Below are 15,932 nucleotides of genomic sequence, written 5' to 3' on the forward strand. Positions count from 1 at the left end.
CACACACCAAGCTCACTCACACCAAACTCACTCACTTCAAACTCACACACACCAAACTCACTCACACCAAACTCAGTCACACCAAACTCACTCACACCAAACTCACTCACACCAAACTCACTCACACCAAACTCACTCACACCAAACTCAATCACACCAAACTCACACACACCAAGCACACTCGCACCAAACTGACTCACACCAAACTCACTCACACCAAACTCACTCACACCAAACTCACTCACACCAAACTCACTCACACCAAACTCTCTCACACCAAACTCACTCACACCAAACTCTCTCACACCAAACTCACTCACACCAAACTCACACACACCAAACTCACTCACACCTAACTCACTCACACCAAACTCACACACACCAATCTCACTCACACCAAACTCACTCACACCAAACTCACTCACTCACACCAAACGCACTCACACCAAACTCACTCACACAAACTCACTCACACCAAACTCACTCACACCAAGCTCAATCACACCCAACTCACACACACCAAACACACTCGCACCAAACTCACTCACACCAAACTCAGTCACACCAAACTCACTCACACCAAACTCACTCACACCAAACTCACTCACACCAAACTCACACACACCAAACTCACTCACACCAAACTCACTCACACCAAACTCACTCACACAAACTCACTCACACCAAACTCACACACACCAAACTCACTCACACCATCTCACTCACACAAAGTCACTCACACCAAACTCACTCACACCAAACTCACACACACCAAACTCACACACACCAAACTCACTCACACCAAACTCACTCACACCAAACTCACTCACACCAAACTCACTCACACCAAACGCACTCACACCAAACTCACTCACACCAAACTCACTCACACCAAACTCACTCACACTGAACTCACACACACCAAACTCACTCACACCTAACTCACTCACACCAAACTCACACACACCAAACTCACTCACACCAAACTCACTCACACCAAACTCACTCACTCACACCAAACTCACTCACACCAAACTCACTCACACAAACTCACTCACACCAAACTCACTCACACCAAACTCACTCACACCAAACTCACTCACACTGAACTCACACACACCAAACTCACTCACACCTAACTCACTCACACCAAACTCACACACACCAAACTCACTCACACCAAACTCACTCACACCAAACTCACTCACTCACACCAAACTCACTCACACCAAACTCACTCACACAAACTCACTCACACCAAACTCACTCACACCAAACTCACTCACACCAAACTCACTCACACCAAATTCACTCACACCAAACTCACTCACACCAAACTCAATCACACCAAACTCACTCACACCAAACTCACTCACACCAAACTCACTCACACCAAACTCACACACACCAAGCTCACTCTCACCAAACTCACTCACACCAAACTCACTCACACCAAAATCACACACACCAAGCTCACTCACACCAAACTCACTCACTTCAAACTCACACACACCAAACTCACTCACACCAAACTCAGTCACACCAAACTCACTCACACCAAACTCACTCACACCAAACTCACTCACACCAAACTCACTCACACCAAACTCAATCACACCAAACTCACACACACCAAGCACACTCGCACCAAACTGACTCACACCAAACTCACTCACACCAAACTCACTCACACCAAACTCACTCACACCAAACTCACTCACACCAAACTCTCTCACACCAAACTCACTCACACCAAACTCTCTCACACCAAACTCACTCACACCAAACTCACACACACCAAACTCACTCACACCTAACTCACTCACACCAAACTCACACACACCAATCTCACTCACACCAAACTCACTCACACCAAACTCACTCACTCACACCAAAAGCACTCACACCAAACTCACTCACACAAACTCACTCACACCAAACTCACTCACACCAAGCTCAATCACACCCAACTCACACACACCAAACACACTCGCACCAAACTCACTCACACCAAACTCAGTCACACCAAACTCACTCACACCAAACTCACTCACACCAAACTCACTCACACCAAACTCACACACACCAAACTCACTCACACCAAACTCACTCACACCAAACTCACTCACACAAACTCACTCACACCAAACTCACACACACCAAACTCACTCACACCAAACTCACTCACACCAAACTCACTCACACAAAGTCACTCACACCAAACTCACTCACACCAAACTCACACACACCAAACTCACACACACCAAACTCACTCACACCAAACTCACTCACACCAAACTCACTCACACCAAACTCACTCACAAAAAACTCACTCACACCAAACTCACTCACACCAAACTCACTCACACAAACTCACTCACACCAAACTCACTCACACCAAACTCACTCACACCAAACTCACTCACACCAGCTCACTCACACCAAACTCACTCACACATACTCACTCACACCAAACTCACTCACACCAAACTCACACACACCAAGCTCACTCACACCAAACTCACACACACCAAACTCACTCACACCAAACTCACTCACACCAAACTCACTCACACCAAACTCACTCACACCAAACTCACTCACACCAAACACACTCACACCAAACTCACACACACCAAACTCACTCACACCAAACTCACTCACACCAAACTCACTCACACCAAACTCACTCACAACAAACTCACTCACACCAAAGTCACTCACAACAAACTCTCACACACCAAACTCACTCACACCAAACTTACTCACACCAGCTCACTCACACCAAACTCAATCACACATACTCACTCACACCAAACTCACTCACACCAAACTCACACACACCAAGCTCACTCACACCAAACTCACTCACACCAAACTCACTCACACCAAAATCACACACACCAAGCTCACTCACACCAAACTCACTCACACCAAACTCACACACACCAAACTCACTCACACCAAACTCACTCACACCAAACTCACTCACACCAAAATCACACACACCAAGCTCACTCACACCAAACTCACTCACACCAAATTCACTCACACCAAACTCACTCACACCAAACTCAATCACACCAAACTCACTCACACCAAACTCACTCACACCAAACTCACTCACACCAAACTCACACACACCAAGCTCACTCACACCAAACTCACTCACACCAAACTCACTCACACCAAAATCACACACACCAATCTCACTCACAATAAACTCACTCACACCAAACTCACACACACCAAACTCACTCATACCAAACTCACTCACACCAAACTCACTCACACCAAACTCACTAACACCAAACTCACTCACACCAAACTCACTCACACCAAGCTCAATCACACCCAACTCACACACACCAAACACACTCGCACCAAACTCACTCACACCAAACTCAGTCACACCAAACTCACTCACACCAAACTCACTCACACCAAACTCACTCACACCAAACTCACACACACCAAACTCACTCACACCAAACTCACTCACACCAAACTCACTCACACAAACTCACTCACACCAAACTCACACACACCAAACTCACTCACACCAAACTCACTCACACCAAACTCACTCACACAAAGTCACTCACACCAAACTCACTCACACCAAACTCACACACACCAAACTCACACACACCAAACTCACTCACACCAAACTCACTCACACCAAACTCACTCACACCAAACTCACTCACAAAAAACTCACTCACACCAAACTCACTCACACCAAACTCACTCACACAAACTCACTCACACCAAACTCACTCACACCAAACTCACTCACACCAAACTCACTCACACCAGCTCACTCACACCAAACTCACTCACACATACTCACTCACACCAAACTCACTCACACCAAACTCACACACACCAAGCTCACTCACACCAAACTCACACACACCAAACTGACTCACACCAAACTCACTCACACCAAACTCACTCACACCAAACTCACTCACACCAAACTCACTCACACCAAACACACTCACACCAAACTCACACACACCAAACTCACTCACACCAAACTCACTCACACCAAACTCACTCACACCAAACTCACTCACAACAAACTCACTCACACCAAAGTCACTCACAACAAACTCTCACACACCAAACTCACTCACATCAAACTCACTCACACCAAACTCACTCACACCAAACTCACTCACACCAAACTCACTCACACAAACTCACTCACACCAAATACACTCACACCAAACTCACTCACACCAAACTCACTCACACCAAACTCACTCACACCAAACTCACACACACCAAAAACACTCACACCAAACTCACTCACACCAAACTCACACACACCAAACTCACTCACACCAAACTCACTCACACCAAACTTACTCACACCAGCTCACTAACACCAAACTCAATCACACATACTCACTCACACCAAACTCACTCACACCAAACTCACACACACCAAGCTCACTCACACCAATCTCACTCACACCAAACTCACTCACACCAAACTCACTCACACCATACTCACTCACACCAAACTCACTCACACCAAACTCACACACACCAAACACACTCACACAAAACTCACTCTCACCAAACTCACACACACCAAACTCACTCACACCAAACTCACTCACACCAAACTCACTCACAACAAACTCACTCACACCAAAGTCACTCACACCAAACTCTCACACACCAAACTCACTCACACCAAACTCACTCACACGAAACTCACTCACACCAAACTCACTCAGACCAAACTCACTCACACCAAACTCACTCACACAAACTCACTCACACCAAACACACCCGCACCAAACTCACTCACACCAAACTCACTCACACCAAACTCACTCACACCAAGCTAACACACACCAAACACACTCACACCAAACTCACTCACACCAAACTCACACACACCAAACCCGCTCACACCAAACTCACTCACACTAAACTCACTCACACCAAACTCACACACACCAAACTCACTCACACCAAACTGACTCATACCAAACTCACTCACACCAATCTCACTCACACCAAACTCACTCACGCCAAACTCACTCACACCAAACTCACACACACCAAACTCACTCACACCAAACTCAATCACACCAAACTCACTCACACCAAACTCACTCACACCAAACTCACACACACCAAACTCACTCACACCTAACTCACTCACACCAAACTCACACACACCAAACTCACTCACACCAAACTCACTCACACCAAACTCACTCACTCACACCAAACTCACTCACACCAAACTCACTCACACAAACTCACTCACACCAAACTCACTCACACCAAACTCACTCACACCAAACTCACTCACACCAAATTCACTCACACCAAACTCACTCACACCAAACTCAATCACACCAAACTCACTCACACCAAACTCACTCACACCAAACTCACTCACACCAAACTCACACACACCAAGCTCACTCACACCAAACTCACTCACACCAAACTCACTCACACCAAAATCACACACACCAAGCTCACTCACACCAAACTCACTCACTTCAAACTCACACACACCAAACTCACTCACACCAAACTCAGTCACACCAAACTCACTCACACCAAACTCACTCACACCAAACTCACTCACACCAAACTCACTCACACCAAACTCAATCACACCAAACTCACACACACCAAGCACACTCGCACCAAACTGACTCACACCAAACTCACTCACACCAAACTCACTCACACCAAACTCACTCACACCAAACTCACTCACACCAAACTCTCTCACACCAAACTCACTCACACCAAACTCTCTCACACCAAACTCACTCACACCAAACTCACACACACCAAACTCACTCACACCTAACTCACTCACACCAAACTCACACACACCAATCTCACTCACACCAAACTCACTCACACCAAACTCACTCACTCACACCAAACGCACTCACACCAAACTCACTCACACAAACTCACTCACACCAAACTCACTCACACCAAGCTCAATCACACCCAACTCACACACACCAAACACACTCGCACCAAACTCACTCACACCAAACTCAGTCACACCAAACTCACTCACACCAAACTCACTCACACCAAACTCACTCACACCAAACTCACACACACCAAACTCACTCACACCAAACTCACTCACACCAAACTCACTCACACATACTCACTCACACCAAACTCACACACACCAAACTCACTCACACCAAACTCACTCACACCAAACTCACTCACACAAAGTCACTCACACCAAACTCACTCACACCAAACTCACACACACCAAACTCACACACACCAAACTCACTCACACCAAACTCACTCACACCAAACTCACTCACACCAAACTCACTCACAAAAAACTCACTCACACCAAACTCACTCACACCAAACTCACTCACACAAACTCACTCACACCAAACTCACTCACACCAAACTCACTCACACCAAACTCACTCACACCAGCTCACTCACACCAAAGTCACTCACACATACTCACTCACACCAAACTCACTCACACCAAACTCACACACACCAAGCTCACTCACACCAAACTCACACACACCAAACTCACTCACACCAAACTCACTCACACCAAACTCACTCACACCAAACTCACTCACACCAAACTCACTCACACCAAACACACTCACACCAAACTCACACACACCAAACTCACTCACACCAAACTCACTCACACCAAACTCACTCACACCAAACTCACTCACAACAAACTCACTCACACCAAAGTCACTCACAACAAACTCTCACACACCAAACTCACTCACACCAAACTCACTCACACCAAACTCACTCACACCAAACTCACTCACACCAAACTCACTCACACAAACTCACTCACACCAAATACACTCACACCAAACTCACTCATACCAAACTCACTCACACCAAACTCACTCACACCAAACTCACACACACCAAAAACACTCACACCAAACTCACTCACACCAAACTCACACACACCAAACTCACTCACACCAAACTCACTCACACCAAACTTACTCACACCAGCTCACTAACACCAAACTCAATCACACATACTAACTCACACCAAACTCACTCACACCAAACTCACACACACCAAGCTCACTCACACCAAACTCACACACACCAAACTCACTCACACCAAACTCACTCACACCAAACTCACTCACACCAAACTCACTCACACCATACTCACTCACACCAAACTCACTCACACCAAACTCACACACACCAAACACACTCACACAAAACTCACTCACACCAAACTCACACACACCAAACTCACTCACACCAAACTCACTCACACCAAACTCACTCACAACAAACTCACTCACACCAAAGTCACTCACACCAAACTCTCACACACCAAACTCACTCACACCAAACTCACTCACACGAAACTCACTCACACCAAACTCACTCAGACCAAACTCACTCACACCAAACTCACTCACACAAACTCACTCACACCAAACACACCCGCACCAAACTCACTCACACCAAACTCACTCACACCAAACTCACTCACACCAAGCTAACACACACCAAACACACTCACACCAAACTCACTCACACCAAACTCACACACACCAAACTCGCTCACACCAAACTCAATCACACTAAACTCACTCACACCAAACTCACACACACCAAACTCACTCACACCAAACTGACTCATACCAAACTCACTCACACCAAACTCACTCACACCAAACTCACTCACGCCAAACTCACTCACACCAAACTCACACACACCAAACTCACTCACACCAAACTCACTCACACCAAACTCACTCACACCAAACTCACTCACACCAAACTCACTCACACTGAACTCACACACACCAAACTCACTCACACCTAACTCACTCACACCAAACTCACACACACCAAACTCACTCACACCAAACTCACTCACACCAAACTCACTCACTCACACCAAACTCACTCACACCAAACTCACTCACACAAACTCACTCACACCAAACTCACTCACACCAAACTCACTCACACCAAACTCACTCACACCAAATTCACTCACACCAAACTCACTCACACCAAACTCAATCACACCAAACTCACTCACAACAAACTCACTCACACCAAACTGACTCACACCAAACTCACACACACCAAGCTCACTCACACCAAACTCACTCACACCAAACTCACTCACACCAAAATCACACACACCAAGCTCACTCACACCAAACTCACTCACTTCAAACTCACACACACCAAACTCACTCACACCAAACTCACTCACACCAAACTCACTCACACCAAACTCACTCACACCAAACTCACTCACACCAAACTCACTCACACCAAACTCAATCACACCAAACTCACACACATCAAACACACTCGCACCAAACTGACTCACACCAAACTGACTCACACCAAACTCACTCACACCAAACTCACTCACACCAAACTCACTCACACCAAACTCTCTCACACCAAACTCACTCACACCAAACTCACACACACCAAACTCACTCACACCTAACTCACTCACACCAAACTCACACACACCAATCTCACTCACACCAAACTCACTCACACCAAACTCAATCACTCACACCAAACGCACTCACACCAAACTCACTCACACAAACTCACTCACACCAAACTCACTCACACCAAACTCACTCACACCAAACTCACTCACACCAAATTCACTCACACCAAACTCACTCACACCAAACACAATCACACCAAACTCACTCACACCAAACTCACTCACACCAAAGTCACTCACACCAAACTCACACACACCTAGCTCACTCACACCAAACTCACTCACACCAAACTCACTCACACCAAAATCACACACACCAAGCTCACTCACACCAAACTCACTCACACCAAACTCACACACACCAAACTCACTCATACCAAACTCACTCACAGCAAACTCACTCACACCAAACTCACTCACACCAAACTCACTCACACCAAACTCAATCACACCCAACTCACACACACCAAACACACTCGCACCAAACTCACTCACACCAAACTCACGCACACCAAACTCACTCCCACCAAACTCACTCACACCAAACTCACTCACTTCAAACTCACACACACCAAACTCACTCACACCAAACTCACACACACCAAACTCACTCACACCAATCTCACTCTCACCAAACTCACTCACACCAAACTCACTCACACCAAACTCAATCACACCAAACTCACACACACCAAACACACTCGCACCAAACTCACTCACACCAAACTCACTCACACCAAACTCACTCACACCAAACTCACTCACACCAAACTCACTCACACCAAACTCTCTCACACCAAACTCACTCACACCAAACTCACTCACACCAAACCCACTCACACCAAACTCACTCACACCAAACTCATACACACCAAACTCACTCACACCTAACTCACTCACACCAAACTCACACACACCAATCTCACTCACACCAAACTCACTCACACCAAACTCAATCACTCACACCAAACGCACTCACACCAAACTCACTCACACAAACTCACTCACACCAAACTCACTCACACCAAACTCACTCACACCAAACTCACTCACACCAAATTCACTCACACCAAACTCACTCACACCAGACACAATCACACCAAACTCACTCACACCAAACTCACTCACACCAAAGTCACTCACACCAAACTCACACACACCTAGCTCACTCACACCAAACTCACTCACACCAAACTCACTCACACCAAAATCACACACACCAAGCTCACTCACACCAAACTCACTCACACCAAACTCACACACACCAAACTCACTCATACCAAACTCACTCACAGCAAACTCACTCACACCAAACTCACTCACACCAAACTCACTCACACCAAACTCACTCACACCAAACTCAATCACACCCAACTCACACACACCAAACACACTCGCACCAAACTCACTCACACCAAACTCACGCACACCAAACTCACTCCCACCAAACTCACTCACACCAAACTCACTCACTTCAAACTCACACACACCAAACTCACTCACACCAAACTCACTCACACCAAACTCACTCACACCAAACTCACTCTCACCAAACTCACTCACACCAAACTCACTCACACCAAACTCAATCACACCAAACTCACACACACCAAACACACTCGCACCAAACTCACTCACACCAAACTCACTCACACCAAACTCACTCACACCAAACTCACTCACACCAAACTCACTCACACCAAACTCTCTCACACCAAACTCACTCACACCAAACTCACTCACACCAAACCCACTCACACCAAACTCACTCACACCAAACTCACACACACCAAACTCACTCACACCTAACTCACTCACACCAAACTCACACACACCAAACTCACTCACACCAAACTCACTCACACCAAACGCACTCACACCAAACTCACTCACACAAACTCACTCACACCAAACTCACTCACACCAAACTCACTCACACCAAACTCACTCACACCAAATTCACTCACACCAAACTCACTCACACCAAACTCAATCACACCAAATTCACTCACACCAAACTCACTCACACCAAAGTCACTCACACCAAACTCACACACACCAAGCTCACTCACACCAAACTCACTCACACCAAACTCACTCACACCAAAATCACACACACCAAGCTCACTCACACCAAACTCACTCACACCAAACTCACACACACCAAACTCACTCATACCAAACTCACTCACACCAAACTCACTCACACCAAACTCACTCACACCAAACTCACTCACACCAAACTCACTCACACCAAACTCAATCACACCCAACTCACACACACCAAACACACTCGCACCAAACTCACTCACAACAAACTCACTCACACCAAACTCACTCACACCAAACTCACTCACACCAAACTCACACACACCAAACTCACTCACACCAAACTCACTCACACCAAACTCACTCACACCAAACTCACTCACACAAAGTCACTCACACCAAACTCATACACACCAAACTCACTCACACCAAACTCACTCACACCAAACTCACTCACACAAAGTCACTCACACCAAACACACTCACACCAAACTCACTCACACCAAACTCACTCATACCAAACTCACACACACGAAACTCACTCACACCAAACTCACTCACACCAAACTCACTCACACCAAACTCACTCACAAAAAACTCACTCACACCAAACTCACTCACACCAAACTCACTCACACAAACTCACTCACACCAAACTCACTCACACCAAACTCACTCACACCAAACTCACTCACACCATACTCACTCACACCAAACTCACTCACACCAAACTCACACACACCAAACACACTCACACCAAACTCACTCACACCAAACTCACACACACCAAACTCACTCACACCAAACTCACTCACACCAAACTCACTCACACCAAACTCACACACACCAAACACACTCACACCAAACTCACTCACACCAAACGCACACACACCAAACTCACTCACACCAAACTCACTCACACCAAACTCACTCACACCAAACTCACTCACAACAAACTCACTCACACCAAAGTCATTCACACCAAACTCTCACACACCAAACTCACTCACACCAAACTCACTCACACCAAACTCACTCACACCAAACTCACTCAGACCAAACTCACTCACGCCAAACTCACTCACACAAACTCACTCACACCAAACACACTCACACCAAACTCACTCACACCAAACTCACTCACACCAAACTCACTCAGACCAAACTCACTCACGCCAAACTCACTCACACAAACTCACTCACACTAAACTCACTCACACCAAACTCACACACACCAAACTCACTCACACCAAACTGACTCATACCAAACTCACTCACACCAAACTCACTCACACCAAACTCACTCACACCAAACTCACTCACACCAAACTCACACACACCAAACTCACTCACACCAAACTCACTCACACCAAACTCACTCACACCAAACTCACTCACACCAAACTCACTCACACCAAACTCACTCACAAACTCACTCACACCAAACTCACTCACTCCAAACTCAGTCACACCAAACTCACTCACACCAAACTCACTCACACCAAACTCAATCACACCAAACTCACACACACCAAACACACTCGCACCAAACTGACTCACACCAAACTCACTCACACCAAACTCACTCACACCAAACTCACTCACACCAAACTCACTCACACCAAACTCACTCACACCAAACTCACTCATACCAAACCCACTCACACCAAACTCACTCACACCAAACTCACACACACCAAACTCACTCACACCTAACTCACTCACACCAAACTCACACACACCAAACTCACTCACACCAAACTCACTCACACCAAACTCACTCACTCACACCAAACTCACTCACACCAAACTCACTCACACCAAACTCACTCACACCAAACTCACTCACACCAAATTCACTCACACCAAACTCAGTCACACCAAACTCAATCACACCAAACTCACTCACACCAAACTCACTCACACCAAACTCACTCACACCAAACTCACACACACCAAGCTCACTCACACCAAACTCACTCACACCAAACTCACTCACACCAAAATCACACACACCAAGCTCACTCACACCAAACTCACTCACACCAAACTCACACACACCAAACACACTCATACCAAACTCACTCACACCAAACTCACTCACACCAAACTCACTAACACCAAACTCACTCACACCAAACTCACTCACACCAAACTCAATCACACCCAACTCACACACACCAAACACACTCGCACCAAACTCACTCACACCAAACTCACTCACACCAAACTCACTCACACCAAACTCACTCACACCAAACTCACTCACACCAAACTCACACACATCAAACACACTCACACCAAACTCACTCACACCAAACTCACACACACCAAACTCACTCACACCAAACTCACTCACACCAAACTCACTCACACCAAACTCACTCACAACAAACTCACTCACACCAAAGTCACTCACACCAAACTCTCACACACAAAACTCACTCACACCAAACTCACTCACACCAAACTCACTCACACCAAACTCACTCAGACCAAACTCACTCACGCCAAACTCACTCACACAAACTCACTCACACCAAACACACTCACACCAAACTCACTCACACCAAACTCACTCACACCAAACTCTGTCACACCAAACTCACACACACCAAACTCACTCACACCAAACTCACTCACACCAAAATCACACACACCAAGCTCACTCACACCAAACTCACTCACACCAAACTCACACACACCAAACTCACTCATACCAAACTCACTCACACCAAACTCACTCACACCAAACTCACTCACACCAAACTCACTCACACCAAACTCACTCACACCAAACTCAATCACACCCAACTCACACACACCAAACACACTCGCACCAAACTCACTCACAACAAACTCACTCACACCAAACTCACTCACACCAAACTCACTCACACCAAACTCACACACACCAAACTCACTCACACCAAACTCACTCACACCAAACTCACTCACACCAAACTCACTCACACAAACTCACTCACACCAAACTCATACACACCAAACTCACTCACACCAAACTCACTCACACCAAACTCACTCACACAAAGTCACTCACACCAAACTCACTCACACCAAACTCACTCACACCAAACTCACTCATACCAAACTCACACACACCAAACTCACTCACACCAAACTCACTCACACCAAACTCACTCACACCAAACTCACTCACAAAATACTCACTCACACCAAACTCACTCACACCAAACTCACTCACACAAACTCACTCACACCAAACTCACTCACACCAAACTCTCTCACACCAAACTCACTCACACCATACTCACTCACACCAAACTCACTCACACCAAACTCACACACACCAAACACACTCACACCAAACTCACTCACACCAAACTCACACTCACCAAACTCACTCACACCAAACTCACTCACACCAAACTCACTCACACCAAACTCACACACACCAAACACACTCACACCAAACTCACTCACACCAAACGCACACACACCAAACTCACTCACACCAAACTCACTCACACCAAACTCACTCACACCAAACTCACTCACAACAAACTCACTCACACCAAAGTCACTCACACCAAACTCTCACACACCAAACTCACTCACACCAAACTCACTCACACCAAACTCACTCACACCAAACTCACTCAGACCAAACTCACTCACGCCAAACTCACTCACACAAACTCACTCACACCAAACACACTCACACCAAACTCACTCACACCAAACTCACTCACACCAAACTCACTCAGACCAAACTCACTCACGCCAAACTCACTCACACAAACTCACTCACACTAAACTCACTCACACCAAACTCACACACACCAAACTCACTCACACCAAACTGACTCATACCAAACTCACTCACACCAAACTCACTCACACCAAACTCACTCACACCAAACTCACTCACACCAAACTCACACACACCAAACTCACTCACACCAAACTCACTCACACCAAACTCACTCACACCAAACTCACTCACACCAAACTCACTCACACCAAACTCACTCACAAACTCACTCACACCAAACTCACTCACTCCAAACTCAGTCACACCAAACTCACTCACACCAAACTCACTCACACCAAACTCAATCACACCAAACTCACACACACCAAACACACTCGCACCAAACTGACTCACACCAAACTCACTCACACCAAACTCACTCACACCAAACTCACTCACACCAAACTCACTCACACCAAACTCACTCACACCAAACTCACTCACACCAAACCCACTCACACCAAACTCACTCACACCAAACTCACACACACCAAACTCACTCACACCTAACTCACTCACACCAAACTCACACACACCAAACTCACTCACACCAAACTCACTCACACCAAACTCACTCACTCACACCAAACTCACTCACACCAAACTCACTCACACAAACTCACTCACACCAAACTCACTCACACCAAACTCACTCACACCAAACTCACTCACACCAAATTCACTCACACCAAACTCAGTCACACCAAACTCAATCACACCAAACTCACTCACACCAAACTCACTCACACCAAACTCACTCACACCAAACTCACACACACCAAGCTCACTCACACCAAACTCACTCACACCAAACTCACTCACACCAAAATCACACACACCAAGCTCACTCACACCAAACTCACTCACACCAAACTCACACACACCAAACACACTCATACCAAACTCACTCACACCAAACTCACTCACACCAAACTCACTAACACCAAACTCACTCACACCAAACTCACTCACACCAAACTCAATCACACCCAACTCACACACACCAAACACACTCGCACCAAACTCACTCACACCAAACTCACTCACACCAAACTCACTCACACCAAACTCACTCACACCAAACTCACTCACACCAAACTCACACACATCAAACACACTCACACCAAACTCACTCACACCAAACTCACACACACCAAACTCACTCACACCAAACTCACTCACACCAAACTCACTCACACCAAACTCACTCACAACAAACTCACTCACACCAAAGTCACTCACACCAAACTCTCACACACAAAACTCACTCACACCAAACTCACTCACACCAAACTCACTCACACCAAACTCACTCAGACCAAACTCACTCACGCCAAACTCACTCACACAAACTCACTCACACCAAACACACTCACACCAAACTCACTCACACCAAACTCACTCACACCAAACTCAGTCACACCAAACTCACACACACCAAACACACTCACACCAAACTCACTCACACCAAACTCACACACACCAAACTCACTCACACCAAACTCACACACACTAAACTCACTCACACCAAACTCACACACACCAAACTCA

This window comes from Somniosus microcephalus, chromosome 4 (assembly GCF_052327205.1).
Source record: "Somniosus microcephalus isolate GS21.2 chromosome 4, FLI_Smic_1.0, whole genome shotgun sequence".
NCBI classification, from domain to species: Eukaryota; Metazoa; Chordata; class Chondrichthyes; order Squaliformes; family Somniosidae; genus Somniosus; species Somniosus microcephalus.